Here is a 14,836-nt window from a genome sequence, read left to right on the forward strand (position 1 = left end):
TTGGGTATATTGGCATTGGGTATATTTGCATTGGGTATATTGGCATTGGGTATATTGGCATTGGGTATATTGGCATTGGGTATATTGGCATTGGGTATATTGGCATTGGGTATATTGGCATTGAGTATTTTGGCATTGGGTATATTGGCATTGGGTATATTGGCATTGGGTGTATTGGCATTGGTTATATTGGCATTGGGTATATTGGCATTGGGTATATTGGCATTGGGTATATTGGCATTGGGTATATTGGCATTGGGTATATTGGCATTGGGTATATTGGCATTGGGTATATTGGCATTGGGTATATTGGCATTGGGTAGATTGACATTGGGTATATTGGCATTGGGTATTTTGGCATTGGGTATATTGGCATTGGGTATGTTGGCATTGGGTATATTGACATTGGGTATATTGGCATTGGGTATATTGGCATTGGGTATATTGGCATTGGGTATATTGGCATTGGGTATATTGGCATTGGGTATATTGGCATTGGGTATATTGACATTGGGTATATTGGCATTGGGTATATTGGCATTAGGTATATTGACATTGGGTATATTGACATTGGGTATATTGGCGTTGGGTATATTAGCATTGGGTATATTGGCATTGGGTATATTGGCATTGGGTATATTGGCTTTGGTTATGTTGGCATTGGGTATATTGACATTGGGTATATTGGCATTGGGTATATTGGCATGGGTTATATTGTCCTGACACCGCTTTGGGAAGTGTGGGCAGTAATTCCTCCGACGTTAGTCGGTTATATGGTTGGGGACCTAAGTTCAGGTCCAGTCAAATTCTATTAATGAGTCTAGCGATTTTCGATTCATAAAGCAGATTCAGTGTAAAACTTTTTCGGGACTTGCTTTTTCCGTCTGTATTTTTAGATCGAGCAGAAGTTGAAAATTGAAAACAGCGTTGAGATAAAAATACGTAAATAGTCAGTACCTGCTTAGTGGGGCAGCCAAAGTCGATGACAAGCAAAAAAACCTAGCAACATTTTGTCTATAACGAGCGGCCAAGGTTTGGATTTTCAATAAGGCGGCGCCTTGAGCCTTATTGACGTTGAACTCTAGCTGAAAAAAACCCAATTAGGTATTTATACGGAAATCATAAATGGCCAATAGAAACAGCGTGTCAGGTGGTTTATTGAAATGACACAAATTGGTGTGAATAAAAATTCAAATCAAACAAAACTGCAATTAATCTGACAAAACGGAGGAGAGTGTCGATGACAACGAATAATGACAGTTAAATTAACCTAAATAAGTCACGATTCGCGGCAATTTCAAATATTTATAAAAGCAATTTTCATTTATGCTTCAATAAAGTAACGATATGTTTTTTACTCACAAAAAGATGTACGACTAAGATGGTAGTTTCTTGGGGGAATAAAACTGTGCAGGACTAGGGTGGAGGTGCAAGCGGTGAAAAGATCTAAAAGTAATGTGTTGTTAGGAAACTTTTAACCTCAATGTCAACCAGTGCGACATTTTAATTATGTATATTGGTGCAAGAACTGGGCTGCCAAGGAGGTGAAATGATGTAAGGGAGACTGATTATTTTGTTGTGAGGGGGTAAAATGATGTAAGGGAGACTGATTATTTTGTTGTGAGGGGTAAAATGATGTAAGGGAGACTGATTATTTTGTTGTGAGGGGGTAAAATGATGTAAGGGAGACTGATTATTTTGTTGTGAGGGGGTAAAATGATGTAAGGGAGACTGATTATTTTGTTGTGAGGGGGTAAAAAGATGTAAGGGAGACTGATTATTTTGTTGTGAGGGGGTAAAATGATGTAAGGGAGACTGATTATTTTGTTGTGAGGGGGTAAAATGATGTAAGGGAGACTGACCATTTTGTTGTGAGGGGGCAAAATGACGAAAAGGAGACTGATTATTTTGTTGTAAGGGGGTAAAATGATGTAAGGGAGACTGATTATTTTGTTGTGAGGGGGTAAAATGATGTAAGGGAGACTGATTATTTTGTTGTGAGGGGGTAAAATGACGAAAAGGAGACTGATTATTTTGTTGTAAGGGGGTAAAATGATGTAAGGGAGACTGATTATTTTGTTGTGAGGGGGTAAAATGATGTAAGGGAGACTGATTATTTTGTTGTGAGGGGGTAAAATGATGTAAGGGAGACTGATTATTTTGTTGTGAGGGGATAAAATGATGTAAGGGAGACTGATTATTTTGTTGTGAGGGGGTAAAATGATGTAAGGGAGACTGATTATTTTGTTGTGAGGGGGTAAAATGATGTAAGGGAGACTGATTATTTTGTTGTGAGGGGGTAAAATGATGTAAGGGAGACTGATTATTTTGTTGTGAGGGGGTAAAATGATGTAAGGGAGACTGATTATTTTGTTGTGAGGGGTTAAAATGATGTAAGGGAGACTGATTATTTTGTTGTGAGGGGGTAAAATGATGTAAGGGAGACTGATTCTTTTGTTGTGAGGGGATAAAATGATGTAAGGGAGACTGATTATTTTGTTGTGAGAGGGTAAAATGATGTAAGGGAGACTGATTATTTTGTTGTGAGGGGGTAAAATGATGTAAGGGAGACTGATTATTTTGTTGTGAGGGGGTAAAATGATGTAAGGGAGACTGATTATTTTGTTGTGAGGGGGTAAAATGATGTAAGGGAGACTGATTATTTTGTTGTGAGGGGGTAAAATGATGTAAGGCAGACTGATTATTTTGTTGTGAGGGGAAAAAATGATGTAAAGGAGACTGATTATTTTGTTGTGAGGGGGTAAAATGACGTAAAGGAGACTGATTATTTTGTTGTAAGGGGGTAAAATGATGTAAGGGAGACTGATTATTTTGTTGTGAGGGGGTAAAATGATGTAAGGGAGACTGATTATTTTGTTGTGAGGGGGTAAAAAGATGTAAGGGAGACTGATTATTTTGTTGTGAGGGGGTAAAATGATGTAAGGGAGACTGATTATTTTGTTGTGAGGGGGTAAAATGATGTAAGGGAGACTGATTATTTTGTTGTGAGGGGGTAAACTGACGTAAAGGAGACTGATTATTTTGTTGTAAGGGGGTAAAATGATGTAAGGGAGACTGATTATTTTGTTGTGAGGGGGTAAAATGATGTAAGGGAGACTGATTATTTTGTTGTGAGGGGGTAAAATGATGTAAGGGAGACTGATTATTTTGTTGTGAGGGGGTAAAATGATGTAAGGGAGACTGATTTTTTTGTTGTGAGGGGGTAAAATGATGTAGGGGAGACTGATTATTTTGTTGTGAGGGGGTAAAAAGATGTAAGGGAGACTGATTATTTTGTTGTGAGGGGGTAAAATGATGTAAGGGAGACTGATTATTTTGTTGTGAGGGGGTAAAATGATGTAAGGGAGACTGATTATTTTGTTGTGAGGGGGTAAACTGACGTAAAGGAGACTGATTATTTTGTTGTAAGGGGGTAAAATGATGTAAGGGAGACTGATTATTTTGTTGTGAGGGGGTAAAATGATGTAAGGGAGACTGATTATTTTGTTGTGAGGGGGTAAAATGATGTAAGGGAGACTGATTATTTTGTTGTGAGGGGGTAAAATGATGTAAGGGAGACTGATTATTTTGTTGTGAGGGGGTAAAATGACGTAAAGGAGACTGATTATTTTGATGTAAGGGGGTAAAATGATGTAAGGGAGACTGATTATTTTGTTGTGAGGGGGTAAAATGATGTAAGGGAGACTGATTATTTTGTTGTGAGGGGGTAAAATGATGTAAGGAGACTGATTATTTTGTTGTGAGGGGGTAAAATGATGTAAGGGAGACTGATTATTTTGTTGTGAGGGGGTAAAATGATGTAAGGGAGACTGATTATTTTGTTGTGAGGGGGTAAAATGATGTAAGGGAGACTGAATATTTTGTTGTGAGGGGGTAAAATGATGTAAGGGAGACTGATTATTTTGTTGTGAGGGGTAAAATGATGTAAGGGAGACTGATTATTTTGTTGTGAGGGGGTAAAATGATGTAAGGGAGACTGATTATTTTGTTGTAAGGGGGTAAAATGATGTAAGGGAGACTGATTATTTTGTTGTGAGGGGTTAAAATGATGTAAGGGAGACTGATTATTTTGTTGTGAGGGGGTAAAATGATGTAAAGGAGACTGATTCTTTTGTTGTGAGGGGGTAAAATGATGTAAGGGAGACTGATTATTTTGTTGTGAGAGGGTAAAATGATGTAAGGGAGACTGATTATTTTGTTGTGAGGGGGTAAAATGATGTAAGGGAGACTGATTATTTTGTTGTGAGGGGGTAAAATGATGTAAGGGAGACTGATTATTTTGTTGTGAGGGGGTAAAATGATGTAAGGGAGACTGATTATTTTGTTGTGAGGGGGTAAAATGATGTAAGGCAGACTGATTATTTTGTTGTGAGGGGGTAAAATGATGTAAAGGAGACTGATTATTTTGTTGTGAGGGGGTAAAATGATGTAAGGGAGACTGATTATTTTGGTTGTGAGGGGGTAAAATGATGTAAGGGAGACTGATTATTTTGTTCTGAGGGGGTAAAAAGATGTAAGGGAGACTGATTGTTTTGTTGTGAGGGGGTAAAATGATGTAAGGGTGACTCATTATTTTGTTGTGAGGGGGTAAAATGATGTAAGGGAGACTGATTATTTTGTTGTGAGGGTGTAAAATGATTTAAGGGAGACTGATTATTTTGTTGTGAGGGGGTAAAATGATGCAAGGGAGACTGATTATTTTGTTGTGAGGGGGTAAAAAGATGTAAGGGAGACTGATTATTTTATTGTGAGGGGGTAAAATGATGTAAGGGAGACTGATTATTTTGTTGTGAGGGGGTAAAATGATGTAAGGGAGACTGATTATTTTGTTGTGAGGTGGTAAAATGACGTAAAGGAGACTGATTATTTTGTTGTGAGGGGGTAAAATGATGTAAGGGAGACTGATTATTTTGTTGTGAGGGGGTAAAATGATGTAAGGCAGACTGATTATTTTGTTGTGAGGGGGTAAAATGATGTAAGGGAGACTGATTATTTTGTTGTGAGGGGGTAAAATGATGTAAGGGAGACTGATTATTTTGTTGTGAGGGGTAAAATGATGTAAGGGAGACTGATTACTTTGTTGTGAGGGGGTAAAATGATGTAAGGGAGACTGATTATTTTGTTGTGAGGGGGTAAAATGATGTAAGGGAGACTGATTATTTTGTTGTGAGGGGTTAAAATGATGTAAGGGAGACTGATTATTTTGTTGTGAGGGGTAAAATGATGTAAGGGAGACTGATTCTTTTGTTGTGAGGGGGTAAAATGATGTAAGGGAGACTGATTATTTTGTTGTGAGAGGGTAAAATGATGTAAGGGAGACTGATTATTTTGTTGTGAGGGGGTAAAATGATGTAAGGGAGACTGATTATTTTGTTGTGAGGGGGTAAAATGATGTAAGGGAGACTGATTATTTTGTTGTGAGGGGGTAAAATGATGTAAGGGAGACTGATTATTTTGTTGTGAGGGGGTAAAATGATGTAAGGCAGACTGATTATTTTGTTGTGAGGGGGTAAAATGATGTAAAGGAGACTGATTATTTTGTTGTGAGGGGGTAAAATGATGTAAGGGAGACTGATTATTTTGTTCTGAGGGGGTAAAAAGATGTAAGGGAGACTGATTATTTTGTTGTGAGGGGGTAAAATGATGTAAGGGAGACTGATTATTTTGTTGTGAGGGGGTAAAATGATGTAAGGGTGACTCATTATTTTGTTGTGAGGGGGTAAAATGATGTAAGGGAGACTGATTATTTTGTTGTGAGGATGTAAAATGATTTAAGGGAGACTGATTATTTTGTTGTGAGGGGGTAAAATGATGTAAGGGAGACTGATTATTTTGTTGTGAGGGGGTAAAAAGATGTAAGGGAGACTGATTATTTTGTTGTGAGGGGGTAAAATGATGTAAGGGAGACTGATTATTTTGTTGTGAGGGGGTAAAATGATGTAAGGGAGACTGATTATTTTGTTGTGAGGGGGTAAAATGACGTAAAGGAGACTGATTATTTTGTTGTGAGGGGGTAAAATGATGTAAGGGAGACTGATTATTTTGTTGTGAGGGGGTAAAATGATGTAAGGGAGACTGATTATTTTGTTGTGAGGGGGTAAAATGATGTAAGGGAGACTGATTATTTTGTTGTGAGGGGGTAAAATGATGTAAGGGAGACTGATTATTTTGTTGTGAGGGGGTAAAATGATGTAAGGGAGACTGATTATTTTGTTGTGAGGGGGTAAAATGATGTAAGGGAGACTGATTATTTTGTTGTGAGGGGGTAAAATGATGTAAGGGAGACTGGTTATTTTGTTGTGAGGGGTAAAATGATGTAAGGGAGACTGATTATTTTGTTGTGAGGGGGTAAAATGATGTAAGGGAGACTGATTATTTTGTTGTGAGGGGGTAAAATGATGTAAGGGAGACTGATTATTTTGTTGTGAGGGGGTAAAATGATGTAAGGGAGACTGATTATTTTGTTGTGAGGGGGTAAAATGATGTAAGGGAGACTGATTATTTTGTTGTGAGGGGGTAAAATGATGTAAGGGAGACTGATTATTTTGTTGTGAGGGGGTAAAATGATGTAAGGGAGACTGATTATTTTGTTGTGAGGGGGTAAAATGATGTAAGGCAGACTGATTATTTTGTTGTGAGGGGGTAAAATGATGTAAAGGAGACTGATTATTTTGTTGTGAGGGGGTAAAATGATGTAAGGGAGACTGATTATTTTGTTCTGAGGGGGTAAAAAGATGTAAGGGAGACTGATTATTTTGTTGTGAGGGGGTAAAATGATGTAAGGGAGACTGATTATTTTGTTGTGAGGGGGTAAAATGATGTAAGGGTGACTCATTATTTTGTTGTGAGGGGGTAAAATGATGTAAGGGAGACTGATTATTTTGTTGTGAGGATGTAAAATGATTTAAGGGAGACTGATTATTTTGTTGTGAGGGGGTAAAATGATGTAAGGGAGACTGATTATTTTGTTGTGAGGGGGTAAAAAGATGTAAGGGAGACTGATTATTTTGTTGTGAGGGGGTAAAATGATGTAAGGGAGACTGATTATTTTGTTGTGAGGGGGTAAAATGATGTAAGGGAGACTGATTATTTTGTTGTGAGGGGGTAAAATGACGTAAAGGAGACTGATTATTTTGTTGTGAGGGGGTAAAATGATGTAAGGGAGACTGATTATTTTGTTGTGAGGGGGTAAAATGATGTAAGGGAGACTGATTATTTTGTTGTGAGGGGGTAAAATGATGTAAGGGAGACTGATTATTTTGTTGTGAGGGGGTAAAATGATGTAAGGGAGACTGATTATTTTGTTGTGAGGGGGTAAAATGATGTAAGGGAGACTGATTATTTTGTTGTGAGGGGGTAAAATGATGTAAGGGAGACTGATTATTTTGTTGTGAGGGGGTAAAATGATGTAAGGGAGACTGGTTATTTTGTTGTGAGGGGGTAAAATGATGCAAGGGAGACTGATTATTTTGTTGTGAGGGGGTAAAATGATGTAAGGGAGACTGATTATTTTGTTGTGAGGGGGTAAAATGATGTAAGGGAGACTGATTATTTTGTTGTGAGGGTGTAAAATGATTTAAGGGAGACTGATTATTTTGTTGTGAGGGGGTAAAATGATGTAAGGGAGACTGATTATTTTGTTGTGAGGGGGTAAAAAGATGTAAGGGAGACTGATTATTTTGTTGTGAGGGGGTAAAATGACGTAAAGGAGACTGATTATTTTGTTGTGAGGGGGTAAAATGATGTAAGGGAGACTGATTATTTTGTTGTGAGGGGGTAAAATGATGTAAGGGAGACTGATTATTTTGTTGTGAGGGGGTAAAATGATGTAAGGGAGACTGATTATTTGTTGTGAGGGGGTAAAATGATGTAAGGGAGACTGATTATTTTGTTGTGAGGGTGTAAAATGATTTAAGGGAGACTGATTATTTTGTTGTGAGGGGGTAAAATGATGTAAGGGAGACTGATTATTTTGTTGTGAGGGGGTAAAAAGATGTAAGGGAGACTGATTATTTTGTTGTGAGGGGGTAAAATGACGTAAAGGAGACTGATTATTTTGTTGTGAGGGGGTAAAATGATGTAAGGGAGACTGATTATTTTGTTGTGAGGGGGTAAAATGATGTAAGGGAGACTGATTATTTGTTGTGAGGGGGTAAAATGATGTAAGGGAGACTGATTATTTTGTTGTGAGGGGGTAAAATGATGTAAGGGAGACTGATTATTTTGTTGTGAGGGGGTAAAATGATGTAAGGGAGACTGATTATTTCGTTGTGAGGGGGTAAAATGATGTAAGGGAGACTGATTATTTTGTTGTGAGGGGGTAAAATGATATAAGGGAGACTGATTATTTTGTTGTGAGGGGTTAAAATGATGTAAGGGAGACTGATTATTTTGTTGTGAGGGGGTAAAATGATGTAAGGGAGACTGATTCTTTTGTTGTGAGGGGGTAAAATGATGTAAGGGAGACTGATTATTTTGTTGTGAGAGGGTAAAATGATGTAAGGGAGACTGATTATTTTGTTGTGAGGGGGTAAAATGATGTAAGGGAGACTGATTATTTTGTTGTGAGGGGGTAAAATGATGTAAGGGAGACTGATTATTTTGTTGTGAGGGGGTAAAATGATGTAAGGGAGACTGATTATTTTGTTGTGAGGGGGTAAAATGATGTAAGGGAGACTGATTATTTTGTTGTGAGGGGGTAAAATGATGTAAGGGAGACTGATTATTTTGTTGTGAGTGGGTAAAATGATGTAAGGGAGACTGATTATTTTGTTGTGAGGGGGTAAAATGATGTAAGACTGGCGCTGCATTGGGATGTTCATTTAGAAAAATGCTGCTCAAAACTTACAATTTTAGGCTGCGGTGGGCTGCCAAATGATGAAAAAAGATGTAAGGTAATTTCTCCGTTATCACTATCCTTTGAAATTATTTTACACCACTTAACAGATCAAAAAGATATAAGAGTGATAATATCATAGCGGAAACAACAAGGAAAGTTGTAGGCCTCAGAAATCTTAGTTATGACGACAGTCTCAAAAGACTTGGCATGTCAACACTTGCCTATAGAAGGCTGCATAGCCACGTGATTGAAACCTTCAAATACCTGAGTCCGAAGGTAGGACACAACCAGACTGTGTGCCAAGAACTCACTAACAGAGCCGATACTTCTGAATCATTGCGCGGCAACGGTAACAAACTGAAGCTGGACAGGTTGAGGAGCGAACTAAGGAAGAAGGGCTTCAGCCAACATGTCGGTAACGACTGCAGTAACCCTCCGAATGAAATTATTTCGTCAGAGACAATTAGGTGGTTCAAGTGGAGATTAGACAACCACTGGAGGTATCGAGAGCTTATGTACCCTTAAGATACTAGGAATTGAAGCCGTCTAATAAAAATGCGAATGACCCAGGAACTGGTCACAACTGGAACTCTGATTAGAGAACGTTTCCTGCTCAGAGACAAATTTGTGAACTTGCAAATTTAATTTGTATTTAGACCATCACTCTTTTATCAACTTACTCCCCCCGCAGCCTAGTGCAGCCCAAAAATATAAGAGTTTTGAGCTGAATATCCTTGAAAAAAACCTCCGCTGCAGCCTCATTCTTTTTTTAATGTCGGGATAATTTGACCCAGTTTTAATTCCTTCTCCGAAGTCACTTGCAAAATTGTAAAATGTATCTAACCACTCAGATTCAAAACAGATTTCCGATATTGTTATTACTTATTTTTAGGCTAAAAATACTGATTTTTTTTCATTTTTTCCCATCAGATACACAAGATATCAATTAGTTTTATTTAATTAACGAATTGTGTTGGTTGGACCTAATTGCTGCTTGGCCTCGCAAAATCCATGAACTTAATATCCATCCGAGACAAAATAATTAAATACTTCAGAATAACGACACATGCGTCTGGGCGTTCACTGTGAATTTCATCAAACAAACAAATACGGAGGAAACTCCAAAATTGATTGAACTTCGAGTAAGTAGCACGCTAAATTTATCCGCTCTCCCCGTTTCTTATTAAAACTGTAGCCGTGACCTTATCAATCGAGTATTTGGTTACTTAGCAGTGCGCTGCCGTGTGGCGGGCTGAAGTGCTATCAAGCGGAACGATTCTATGACTCCAAAAACGTAGTTTCCCTCGTCAAGATATTTCTAGTCTTTAGTTCTGCGGTCCTTCAGAAAGAGGTAAAATGGCATATTGTTTTTTTTTAAATTCACAATGCATTTTTTGCCGCGCTCGAGAATGAAGTACAATCTGAATAAAAATTGCTTTGGTAATTGAAAACTCTACTCAGATATCAAATGATTGTTCTGAAACTGAGCTTAAAAGCAAAGCAAGCAGTAGTGCAACACATTAGATGGCTCACCTCGCTATGAAAAAAATTGACTATCACATTTCCCGTGGCTCCCTTTTAAATTTTTCCTGAAACTGCTGACAATTATTATCAGAACAGGTTGTTGCATTGTTTTTTGGAAGAAACGAAAATTAGGCATATTTGATAGGTGGCGTATTATGAGTGAACAGAAAATCCACGAGGACATTTTGGTGTTTGAAGACTTACAGTAAATTGAGTAGAATCTCCAATGAACTATCGCATCAAGCGAACAATCACTTAACGATCTTCGAGAGCCCGTTTTATGTAGAAGAGACGTTTTCTAGTTCCAATTCCCAACAAATTAACACAGATCGTAACTTTCCAGACTAAAAGACGCTACTGCTGAAAACCAAAGTTGCGAAAATTTGCTATGTTCGTATAAATATGCGGTACAAACAAAAGTTCTTTTCTGACATCAAATCTGCGCATTGAAAATGTCAAAACCAAACACATTGGGAGGAAATTGCTCGGTTAAGCTCACAGCGTTTTACGTGCCAATAACGATTTTGCTTGAAAACACAAATGGAATAACGACCAAAAGTTCAAGAAAGAACAAACCGTTGAAGGAGCGGTCACTTTTGAGGGCTATGGTATGAAGCATGAAACAGCGATCAGTAAGACTCAATGTGAACTATTGAAGGATATCAAATTTGACGAGGATATCAATTAATCACAAGCATTGTGCTTCCAGGTCTGATATGGCAGAGCAGGCAGCAAAATTTCTGGTTTGCGGTGTTTTTTTTCACCAGTCAACAAAGCGACACTTGATGCTCTGAATAAATCGCATCCCACTGATGAATAGCTTAGAATTTTTCAAAAATTTTTCATTGCAACCCTATCAATTCAGTGAATGAAATGGCTATTCAAAATGTTATTTCGCAAAGGCCTCTCAACAGTTTTTAGCAAGCTGTGTAGTTTAGCGCATTAAATCATTCGCAAAATTTTTTAAGAGTACTGTCTAAGCCAGCAAACATAGTTTGGAGTCTGTTCTACAAAATCTATGCAATGCATCGCTATCAGTATTGCTGAAAAGAAACATATATCAACATTTTGCGGTCAGGGAGATCTTGGAAAGGTAAGGGCAAATGATTAGGGAACAGAGCAACATTAGAAGCAAGGGATCCCTTCAACGGCCTACAGTTGGGTGTTGGATCGAAATGTGGATCGGAAACCTTTATAAATTCTATAACGCTTTCGCATAAAAATAGTCTTCTGGTCAAATTGTTTAGAGATTTTCCAATATAGTGTTTCCAATGCTTTTAGGCCTGAAAAAGATCGCAAAACGACAAAGCCAGTTTCCGGTTCAATGCCTTATTTTGCTATTTTTACTAAATTCTGTTTTTCTGAAAACAGTCAGTGTTTGTGAGAATTCTGTTGTTAGCAAACAAAGCGGTGTCCAACAAGTCATTCTAATAATGCCACTGCCTCTTTCCAGACGCTGTGGACCAATTTAGTGAAAATTCAGATAATTCAGAAAACCTACAACAACATGGTGGGCTCGGAAGAAAATGTGATTAGATCCTGGAACCTCTGATACAAGCTTGGACCTGATCGCGGCATGTACCACAAGGCCGATTAACAAGTTTTGCCTCTGAAGAACTTGCTTCAAAAATTATTGGCCATAGCTCAATAAACACCATTATGCTCCCAAAGTTCCAGCTTACAGCTTCATATGGAAACATGTTGAATGTACGGTTAGTGCAAAACCATTTTCCCTGCCTGAAACGCAGAAAAGAAATTCCCGTTTTGTGGAGCAGGAGTTCATGACATCTTTGGTTATGATGTTTTGGCGTGTCACAGGCGAAGAGTCTCAATTCGACTGCGAGATCGGATTTGAGATAAAATAGTGACTTCTTGCTCACATACGAAATTCTCCCCGGAATTGGAAAAAGATTCTCCTAACAGAAAGTCAGTCATGCCCCGGAGTCAACATCATCACCATTTTAAAAGCATGAAAATCTGATGCTTATGAAGTATCCGTCTCACCGAATCTACACTTTAACTCTCCTATTAGTTCAGCTCCAAATGTATGCACTTTACGTGGCAGATGAACAAAAACACTGGTTTTTGAACAACAATATTGACGATATCTGCTCAAAAATCTGGTTTACGATTTTTTTTGCAAAATCTATGTCAACGGTGGGGTAACAGCAATATTCAAAAACCACTCGAGTGTTTGGCCGTGTTATCTGATAATTGTTCATCTACGCGCACTCAGTAAACTCGTACAATTCTTGTCAATCACCACTATTCGAGGATCAGCAACAAAGCTATTATCAGGAGCCCTCTAGTTTACTGTTTTACCTCACATACTAGCACAACCAGAGTGGAGGTTACTTGAACCATTGTCACTTGATGAGTGGAGATATCAAAACTTTAAGTTTTTTTCGCATCCAACAAAACTCTGAGTTCATCCCAACAAACTGTTTGTTGTCCATCCGAGTGACCGAAATTGTGATAGCCAAGCTGATTTCAATTAAATTTTACATATTAAAAATTCTGAATTGATTTGACTAAGTATTGAACAACAATTGGATTTGATGAGATCTCCTCCCTATTCAGTGGGGTTTATTCATTCATAGCACTGGAGCTGACAATGTTCTTTGCAGTTCATCAGTCAAACCATAGGCGAAGACAGTATTTTGCAGTAAAAGTTTTTCCCGTAGAACGGCTCCTTGTTGAAGCAAAGTTGTCTAGCCACGATCAAGGAGAGATGAAGAGCAGCAAAATCAAATAATCTGAGATGAAGGTTTTGCTGTAGATTTTTTTTGATGGTGTGGTTAAATTGGAGCAAGTTGTGCTACATCCAAAGGGACCGACATTGCACCTTATGTTTGACAAGCTAAGAATTATGACAAAAAGCCACACGGGTATCACTGAATGAACTCATTCACGCGCTCTAGATTTATAAAAAGAAAACTATGTGTTTTCGAAGAAGCCATTTTTTTCTAATTGAGAAAGACTTATTGATTAAAACAAAGATAAATTGTTCATCAATTAAACTGTTTGAGAAGTGAGGTGTGTTTTGTTCTTCTAGTGAAAAAATAGATCGTTGAGCAGCGTTAGCTTGCAAATATGTTGATAATCTGTTACAAATTCAAGCTTGAAAACAATTTAATAATTAAGTCAGATTTTGAACTAATTATAAATATTAGGGTAATCATAACTACAAGCTCTCTCTTCGGAGCGTTGCCCTGAATGAAACGGTACAAATAAAAGGCGACTAAATTGACTTCAGTAACTTTCCTATTTTTCAAAATTCATTTTTTGCATAAAGTGAGAATTAAGAAACATATGACCAGCGCATTCGGAAATTAAGAAAAATGCGCAATTGAAGGAAGTGCTATTCAATTTCTCAACCACATCAAAAATCGAGCATCAGCGTATTCAGAAATCAAATGAAGCCAAAAAGAAGCGAACGAAAGAGAACAAGCAACTCATCATTTGGGCTCAGAGATGAGAAAGATGTCTTGTTATAGGATCGAGAAGCTGGTCCAATCCCAAAGTTACAATCTTCTGACCCGTCCCGAAGAGCAATTTGACGAATAGGCTAGTAGTCATCACATCTGAAACAAGATTTTTGTCATTGTTATACATAAATAAATAATTTTCAAGAAAACTTCATGTGAGAGACTTGTAGTTAGAACCGAGTCACTTTTCGAAAAGTTAATCACTCTACTCACATCAGAATTATTGTGAAATATTGATTCAACTACAACAAACGGTGCAATACATATTAGAAACTGAAGTTTTGTTTTTAGCAGCACGAATCCTCATTTCTGTTTAAATTAATTCAATCGAACAGAACTTCAACAAATTATATATTTATTAGTTCTTTAAACTCGATAAAAACCATTAACTTAAATAGAAGCTAAAATTCTAATTAAATGAGAGAGAGAGAGAGCGAGAGAATCATTCGAAAATGATTCGATGATCATCAAAAGTGCAGTTAAGTAATATTAAATTAGAAGCAGATTAAAGTAGTGACTATATGAAATGGTATCTTAAGCTCCCAGCGAATGAATAATGTGCATGCTCTATTAATGGTCTGTTGCAGGTCAGTCTGGTCTGGGACTCTTGAACCTGGGTGCCTCTGCAATCGTTTCAAAAGTTCTCCAAGTTTGAGAAGGAAATTGGACATATTTTGGGTCCCAGATACGAATACATTTCCCGCCTGGGGTTCCCAGTTATTTTTATACTTCCGAAATGGGACATGAACATATGATAAACATATGAACATCGAATCAACTCTTCAAAATAGTCTTCGTTCTGATCGAAATCTAAAAATACCAGAGACCGAATGTCCCAACTAGGGGTAACTGTGTATGAGGGTAAGATTGATAACACATCTGAATGTATATTGGTCAAGGTCGACATCTTGAATAGAAGTTTGGCGAGAATTGTTGGAATTATAGGTCCGATGTGGTTGCGGTT

The sequence above is a fragment of the Convolutriloba macropyga genome, chromosome 5, assembly GCF_964194025.1.
Source record: "Convolutriloba macropyga chromosome 5, txConMacr16.3, whole genome shotgun sequence".
NCBI lineage: Eukaryota > Metazoa > Xenacoelomorpha > Acoela > Convolutidae > Convolutriloba > Convolutriloba macropyga.